Raw genomic sequence first — 9,446 nt, 5'->3', positions numbered from 1 at the left:
ATGACAGGTGGTAGTTTTGACCCATAAACTTCTTATCTCTGCTAAGTACTATGGAATAATATGTTATCAACCTGGAATTTTATTCTGTGTATGTGTGAAATGAGCTGGCAAAGATGGCTGTCAATGGATGTCTTAGGAGAGGACAATCAGATTGTTAATTATTTATGACATCTTGAAATTACTGTAAACTATTGGTAAGCCACTAAATATAGAGAGGCTGGGGGCATTTCTGCCAGTCTCCAGGTTGTATTAAAAATGGAATCTCTGTCCTGGGCACAGAGGTGTGCTTCACCGCAGAGACTATAAAGATTTAGTTATTATTTATTTTGATGTGTGTGTGCCTGTGTGAATTCATGTGTACTCTGTGTGTGCCTGGTGCTTGATTAGGCCCGAGGGTGTGCAGTCCTCCGGAGCTGGAGAGCAGACATTACGAACCTCCTGGTATGGCTGCTGGGAATTTTGGTTCTCTAGAAGAACAGTACATGATCTTAACCATTGACCCTTATTTCTGGCTCCTCCTGCAGAGATTCTAAAGTAGTTAATATAATTTTAAGATGATTTCAACCTTGGCAAAGGGCCGTGTTTCCACATCTGGAATTATGACCTGTAAGTTTTAACCTATAGTTTCTAATCTGTAGATCTGAGAGGCTGTGGCTCCTCTTAGGGATCCTTTTGCTTCTGTGGGCTCTAGGACACAGCTTCCCTTGTCATTTACTTTGTTGTCTTTGAGAGATGAGCTTCCTTCTTTATGGGAAGAAACCAAGACAAGATATTTCAGATGTGTCTAATGTGACCTTGAGCCACATACAGCCCAGGATAGCCATCAATGTAACCCAATAGAAAATTGTAAACAGATTTTTTTTTTTTTGTTTTGGTTTCACCTTTTAAATGTGAACCAATTGTATTGTTCTCATGTGGTGTGAATTTTGTAGATGATACTGGTGGTTGCAATGCATTAAGGTTAGTAATGCCTGGTACTCTTTCTTGATTCCTCTGATAGAAACAAAGGGAATTATTATTATTGTTCTCTTCCTTCAAATTGCAGTTTATTCAAAAAAGAAAATACGGTCCTGTGCTGTTAGTTTCCTAAATTCTCATAACAAACACCACAAGCTAGGAAGCTTAAAGTAATAGGTTCTTACTCTCAGAGTGCTGTCAATGCCTGGTTTGCTCTGAGACTTCTCCAGGTGTAACTTTAATTTTTTCAAAACCTACTTTTAATGATGGTTCTTAAATGCTTTAACCTCCCTTTTAGCCCACTGCCCACTAGAGGTAGTGGGAAAGAAAGGATATGGGCCCATTTAGAAAGGTTCTTTGGAGCAACTCCTATCTCTGTTGTCTGGAAATTGGCAGTTCAGTTCACAGGTTAGCAGTGGCTGGCAGCTCGAGCCACTCAGAAACTCTTCAAGGATACACCAGCAGCACAGTTCAGTAAAGTTGGGACAGCAAACATGAATCAGCAGCTGTGGTACTACCTAGCAGAGACAACCTCAGCCTTGGCATCAGCAGGAGGGACCCGGAGGGATGCCAGAAGTTCTCGGCTGTGCCTCTCTCAGGGAAGCAAAGATCAGTGAAGAGTCACAAGCATTGCACAGCTAGCTTTATAAGAAAGCCAAGCTCAGATAACCTATCACTGTCCATCCAGTCCTATTTATACCCTCCAAACATCACAGGTCCTCCATGGGTCTTGCCTCAGCATGGGTCTTGCCTTAGCATGTGCACTGTCTCAGCTGACATCACTCTGCCCATCAGTGTGTGTCTGCAGAAGCAACAAGAAACTACCGCATGCCACCAGAAGTTTGCTGGTGCATTTCTCTCTGTGGAGATCCCTAACAAATGCAGCTCAACTATCCAACATAAAGCAGACCAATGGTTAGCAAAGAATCCTTCATCATGTGTCATTTCACATGCTTGCTTTAGCAAAACATCCTTTGTCCCTCCTGTGTGTGCTTCAGCTAAATGTTCCTTCATGTGCTTGCCCCGGCAAAACACCGTCCAACTGACTTTATAAAGAACCTTTAAGTTTCCACTTCATCCAGGGGAATTGTGGCTTGGATCACTTACCTTCTAGCAGTCTCCTGCTTTCCTTGGCTCACAGTCACAGCACTTCTGTCCCTGCCTCCTTTTCTGTATGTTCTGTGCCTCTACTTTACATAGCATGCCTTCTTAGAAGAATGGGTACATTAGTACATTAGATTGCATCTCTCATATGTCTGTCATGATCTTATTTCCAAATGGGAGGTTGTATATCAGCATGCATGAGAGTATGTGTGTGTGTGTCTTAAAATTCACTTTTGCAGAGTCTGGCTGGTGTAACCTATACCCCAGGATTCTGTGTGGGAGGAAGGTAGAGTGGTGGGCAGATGGGTTGTTATCCACTCACAGTGGTCCTGTCTTAGTTCATTATCATGCCCAGTCCCCATCTGATCATATCTCTATGAATGTCTGTCTTATATATGTCTACCTTGTTCATTTGATGGGTTTCTATATGCCTTGGGGCTTGCCATAAAAAACCTCAAAAAAAAAAAAAAAAAAAAAAAAAAAAAAAAAAAAAAAAAAAAAAAAAAAAAAGGTCAGCGTGCTTAGGAAATGAACATAGACTCCAGAGGACTAGAATTGCCAAAACATAGTTCCAGACACATGTTAGTGCTATTGTGCTGCCAGAGAAGAGGTCCTTCAATCCCTCAGTGATTCTCAGCCATGTTCCTCCCATGTGAGACCCTTTGTGATCATTACTGTGTGGCACAATACTGTTTCATGGCTTGAATGTGTCTGACACATCAGTTTTTAGCCATTTGCCCTGCTGATTCAAGTGTATGAAAACTGACCTTCCTGTAAATTTACTGTATGACTCAAGTCACTTGGGTGTATAATCAATAAATACGATAAGATATTTTAAAAATGTTCTTATTTATTAAACTATTAAGTATTTTATTTTTATCTCATCTGGTTATGCATCTATGTAGCGTGTTTTGATCATTTACATTTATTGGAATGAACTTGGGTTTGGACTTCGTTTTCCCATTGTACTAATTTCTTCTTGTCACTTTTCTTCCTTTGTTCCTTTTTCAACCCTTCATTTGACTTACAGGAATAATTTATAGTACTTTATTTTAATGGATTTTTGGATACATCTCCAATAGAAATTGACCTTAGTAGTGTTGTGGTTTTAGTGATCATTTTTAGAATTTACATATCTTATTATATAAGTCTACCAAAAAATTAATATTTTGATACTCCTATCAATATATACACAATCATAGGGATCCTTTTATTTTCTTCCCTTTATGCAATCATATCTATATTGCTTTTATTTGTGTTGAAGAAATCCCACGAGAAGATGTAATTTTTGCTTTTATGATCATGTATGTCTTTTTAAAAACGTGAAGCAATGGGACACTACAGTAAAAAGTGGGTTCATAGCAAAGGCTTGTTCTTTAATAGGGTATTCAGAGAAGACCTCCCTGAGAAAGGAATGCTGGGAGTGAATACCTAAACGAAGTGGGAAGTCAGACCTTCATGACCTTCATGACATTTGGCTAGAATGTTCTAGGCAAGGGAACAGTGAAGTGCTGATGCGATGAGATACAGTCGCTTTAAAAGGGTGGTGCAGAGTCCAGTGTGGCTAGGAAGTGAGGGTGGGGTGGTGAGGAAGGTAGCCATGGAGGGGAGCCTGAGCTCTAGAGACAGGACCGTGAAGAAGTGGTTATTGTAGCACGCCCTTGAGACTAACGGGGGCAATGCTTTGTTTAAATTTTCACTCTTCTAAGGTTATAACAGACATCTGTAAGGCATGAATCCATTTTCTTGTAGAAATACATGCACGCTACATTTCTAATTTTGCAAAATTAGCTGGATGAAACACTGAAGTACATTGTATGTGCACACACACACGTGTGTATGGGCATTTGAGTGCACAAGTGTATGTGTGTATTAGTGCATGCGTGCATGTGTGGAGGATAAGATAGCCTTGGCTATCATTCTCAGGAGCCACCCTCACCTACTTTTTGCCTCCTCTTCTCTTCCAGTCCCAGTGATACTTGCTCATTAGTCTGGCTAGCCTGTGAATCCCAGGAAACCTGCCTATCCTGGCTTCCCTGGCACATACCGCAAATGTACCATAAAACCCTAAGTTCACATTTTAGTTTTAAACGTGAGCCCTGGGGCCTTGAACTCAAGTTCCTCACACTTAAAAGGCAAGCACTTTACTTGATTGAGCTACCACTCAGCAGTGCACTAGATCTCTTGATGTTTTAAAGTGTGAAATTAATTTTGTTTTTAGGAGCCCTAAGGCAAGGGAAATAATGGCAGACAGGCTAATATTAGACTATAGTCAACTGCTTTTGAGTACTTTTTTTTTTTTTTTTTTTTTTTTTTTAAATCACATAACAAACAGCCCCATACTCTAGTTTTCACGGAGAACAATTGTCTGGGCACAGAAGGGTTCAGATCCGACCTGTGTTCTTTCGGCCTTCTACCATTTAAAACTGTAGTGAGGACTGGTGCACCTTAGTGGACAAGCATTTCATTTGCAAGCATCACTGCCTGAGGTGATTAGATGTGACCTGGTGAGGCGAATCATGGGGCTACAGTTTTGCAAGTGGCTCAAGGACGAGTCCCACGATGCCAGTGGGTAGTAGCCCTCCCTCTCCCTTCCTCTTGACATGGCAGCCTTTGGACATCCATCTGGCTTTATTGCCTGAGAGGTTTATTATACTTAGCACAGCGTTCTCCACAGCCTGGTGATATAATTATGATGGTTATCCTCTCCTTATCTTCTTGCACGCTCTCGTTTATGAGATGAAAGCCCCTGGTATAAATATGTAACAATGAGGGCACGTGCCTCCTCTTCTTTCAGCCTAATGGACGAACAGCTGGGCGTTAATGAGGTTTTAATAGTGAGTGTGGGGGGGGCTGCTTGGTTGCAGTCACTGTCTCTGCTGAATACTCTGAGGTCTCGTTGTTTTTCTATTTCCCTTTAACATTAGCTTTATGGATACCGGCAAACACCTGCTTAAGATTCACCCAGCATGGAACAGACATATTTCTCATTGGATCACCTTGGCCTCAGCCGACTCCTCTTTAATTATGAGGCTCCCTCGCAACTTCACGGGAGGTTTTATATCTTCATTTTTTAAAAGACCTTAGAAATGTTCCATGGGCTGCAATTTGTACTTGGCACAGAAACAGCTTCTTGCGCGTGCGCGCATGTGTGTATACATGTATATGCATGTATACACACATACATATACATATACATGTATATGTATGTGTGTATATATGTGTATATGTGTGTGTATGTGTGTGTATGTGTGTGTATGTGTGTGTATGTATACGTATGCATATATGTATGCGTATGTATATGATGTATATGTCCTTTTTCAGTTTCCTGCTATAGTCTTAAAGGCAAAACTAGATGATAGCCTTCACCTACTAATACAGTTTTTTGCAGCAATCTTAGCTTTTATTTCCCATTTTTCTTCCTTTCCTAAACTTAAATTTCCTCAGACCCATTCATTTTAAATCCCAGGCACCACATAATTTCTTGGAGCTGAAAAGAAAAATTACCATGATTAGCAACAGCATCTTTAATGCAGTTTGTGGACTACCATTTAAAGCTTGCGAATCATGCCTCTGTATTTTTTTCTCTCATCTGTGATTTGGAGTTACCTTCTGAGATCAGCTGGACAAGTGGCACTGCCATTACAGAGTAGACAGCCAAGGCACACTACATTATTCGTCGAGGTTAAGTGGCAATCGAAGCCAACACAGGCACCGTTAGACTGGAGACAGTGTTGAGGGTGGCGAAGACACCCGTTCTTAGTAAGAGCACTTTGCTCACACCCATTCAGACACACAGGCAGTTTTTATTTTTAAACGTAAAGAATATTCTCCATAGCAGCCTACAACTTCCTTAAGCTATTTGTGTGGGGTTAAGGAGAAATAGATGTGGCAAGAGCCATGTAGGTCTGCCTTTTGCCTTGTGGGGATTTATTGCAGTTTATTTAACTAGTCCCCTGTTAGCAGCCAATTATATTACTTCTTATTTAGTTAGTTAGTTTTACATCTTAAAAGGAGTGTTCTGAATAGCTATGCCTACACTCTTCGTGTCTATATTGTACACAGGCTTAAAGAACACATTCCAGGGAGTAGGATTTGTGAGTTAAAGGTTATTTAAAATTCTGATGAACATTTTAAAAAGTATCTTGGCATTTTATCATGTATTTATGGATCATAAATTTAACATGAAAGATTCTGCCTTTCGCTTCTGACCTCTCCTAATACTTTGAATCATAAAGCTTCTCTGAGGTGGAGTCTGAGCTCTTGCAGTTTGTAGCTCCTTAGTTATTAGTGAGATGGAGCAGCTTTGCATATGGTCATAAGTAGTTTTCATTTCATGTCCACTTTTTTTCGTCATTTATGATTTTTGAGTTCTCAGTGATTTTTTTTTACTTACTTGCTTTAGAAATTATTTCTTTTATTTTTGAGATTATAATATAATTACATCACTTCCCCCTTTTCTTTTATCCCTCCAAAGCTTCCCATATACTCTTCCTTGCTCTCTTTCAAATTTATGAGCCTTTAATTTTCATTAATTGTTGATATATATATGCACACACATACATATATTCTTTAATTGATTTCTGAAACTTTTCATATATAGAAGAACATACTTCCATAATGTTCTGTTGCAAATATTTATTCTCAATTGGTCATACATGTTTTTAAATCTTACTCCTATTTAAAATAAAATTTTCTACAAGAGTAAACAGTTACTATAAAGCTATACTTGATAAATCTGAAAAGCCAAAAAAAGAAGCTTCAAGTTCTAACACTCCTACGTATCAGTGAGAGCTGCACCTGTTATTTTGTTATATGTTCTGTTTATTCATGCGTGTTTATGTGTATCTGTGAGTTCCCTCCAATATTTAGTTTTTATTTTGCAAATTTGAGGACATTATCATAGAGAAACTGGAATGTCCTGGTTTCTGCTCTGCTCTGTTCATGCAAGAAGCTGTTTACGAGGCAAAGGTTCCAGAGCTGGGTGCCATACTTTGAACTGTGCTTATCTACCTTGTTTTAGGTCTATATTTCTGTGTTTTGGATATTTGATGGGAATTTGGTCATGATGTCATTTAAAAGTAGGTTTAAAAGTAGAGTTTTATTTGCATTCTCTGTTTTCTTCTCATGTAATTAAAAAAGAATTTAATAAGCAGTGTGTGTATGTGTTTGCTTGTGTGTGTTTGTGCGCGCGCGCGTGTGTGCGTGTGTGTGTGCATGAGAATGTGTGCATAAGCACATATGAGCACATGTGTGGAGATCAGAGAACTTCATGCCTCAGTTCTTGTCTTCCACTTTGAGACAGGATCTCAGTTCTTTCCCACTGCAAATGAAAGGCTAGCTGGCCGGTGGCTTCCTGGGATGCTCTGGTAACCTTGGTCATCTTAGCTGACAGGTGACTGGATTCCTGATGATGTCTGTTACTGTGCCTGGCTGTTAGCTCCTGGGGATTCAAACTCAGGTTCCTGTGTTTGTTCATCAAGCTCTCTACCCATGGAGCCACCTTGCCTGTCCATTCTTGCCTAATTTTACTGGTTACAACTCCCATTGTATAGTTGAATAAAGGAAGTGAGAACGAATAGTTTTGCTTTGTTTCTGGTCTTGGGAGTTCCTTTCCTTATCCACAGCTGGCTACATTTGTGGTTGTTTTGGCTGAATGTGTCTTTTATTTAACGAGAGACTTTTTATTTAACAAATGGATCTTGAATTTTGTTAACCATTATTGTTATTTTGCTTTTTAAAAATTCCCTATGTAGATCAGGCTCAACTCAGAACTTGCCTTTGGCTCCCAAGTGCTGAAACTAAAGATGTGTATCATCACCCTTGGCTCATGTCAACTACTTTTTATGCGTTCAGTGAGGTAGTTCTGTGGCTTTCTTTCTCTTTCTCTCTGTGTGTTCTTATTTATGAATTACTTTGATATATTTTGTAAAAACTTATATTATTAATTTATATTTGTTCAAGTTTATGTATGTGTTTGTGAGTGTTTGTGTGTGTATATGTGTGTGTGTGTATGTGAGAGAGAGTTTAAATACAGGCACCCATATATGTATAGGCCAAAATATGTTGTTTCCCTGGGAGCTGGAGTTACAAGCATTTACAGGATGCTCAGTTTGTATGTGGGTGCTGGGATCTGAACTCTGGTCCTCATGATTGTACAGAAAATGTTATTAACTGCTGAGTCATTTCTCCAGCCCCTCCTGATCTAGTTTTTCATATTGTACCATCTTTGCATTCTTTGATTAAGTCACACTTGGTCATGGTATAGTTATTTTTATGTACTGTTGGATTTGATTGTGATTAATTTGTAAATTATTATTGTAAAAATATCTTATAAATAATTTTAAGGTATATAAATCATTGGTGTTTGTCACGTTCATAGTATTGTAAAATCCATCATGACTGACTACGTTCTGAAATATTTTCATCACCCCAAAGGGAAATGTATTACCTATTGCCCTGGTCCAGAGAGTCTATCATATTTTGCTCATCCAGTCAGAAGGGTAGTCTTACATAATGGCTACCTTTGTCTACTTTCTCTCTCATTTTGGGTTTTACCTTGAGTCTCTCCCATATCTTATTCCTGGGTTACATGACAAGCTCACATTTTGCCATGGGTCCTTATCCTTATTTCTAATGGGGAACAAACTTGGGCAAGATTATAATATGAAGAGTTAAAACCTGGAGCCACTGAGGGATCCAGAGGTGTTTAGTAATGAATGTCCTTTCCCTGGTAAATGGAGCATCAAGTGAGATTCCTAGGAAACTGCCACACCTATAAGGAGAAAGCCTCCTACAGTTGGTAACTGGGCAGGAATTCCTGCTTCTCTGCTGACAAAGGCTTAAACCAGATTCCTTGATGAGGGGCACCTCCTCATCCTCATGTCCCCCCAAAGTTCCCCTTTCTGTTCTGCTGCAATAATGGTTTTTCTCTCATGAGTAGGTCTACCATAATTTTGCAGTTTTAGTTCATGTTCATGCCTTCATATCTAAGTGAATGTTTGCACTTATTTATAAGTTACTGATTTGTACTTCTATTTATTTTGATGTATTTGGGTTTGGTATCACAGTATTAAGCTTCATGTATAATTAGATAGCAAATATTTCTCCATCTTTTTTTACATCAGAATGATTTGTCTTAAATTGGTATTAATTCTTATTTTTTGGGGAACATTTTAGCAGTAAACTCTCTAGACTTACGATTTTCCTTGTAAACTATGGATCTAGTCTTTTTGATGATCTAGTGTTATTGGTCCTGGTGGGCCTCCTGCCACCATCTCTCCCAAAACAGATTGTTGAAAGAGAGAGATTGTTTCAAGTCTGGGTTTGGGAAAATGGGGTAGAGACTGTTACATAAAACAAATACCCCCAACAAACCAAATTTC

Source organism: Arvicanthis niloticus, chromosome 9, assembly GCF_011762505.2.
Source record: "Arvicanthis niloticus isolate mArvNil1 chromosome 9, mArvNil1.pat.X, whole genome shotgun sequence".
NCBI lineage: Eukaryota > Metazoa > Chordata > Mammalia > Rodentia > Muridae > Arvicanthis > Arvicanthis niloticus.
Note: the sequence above shows the minus strand (reverse complement) of the source record.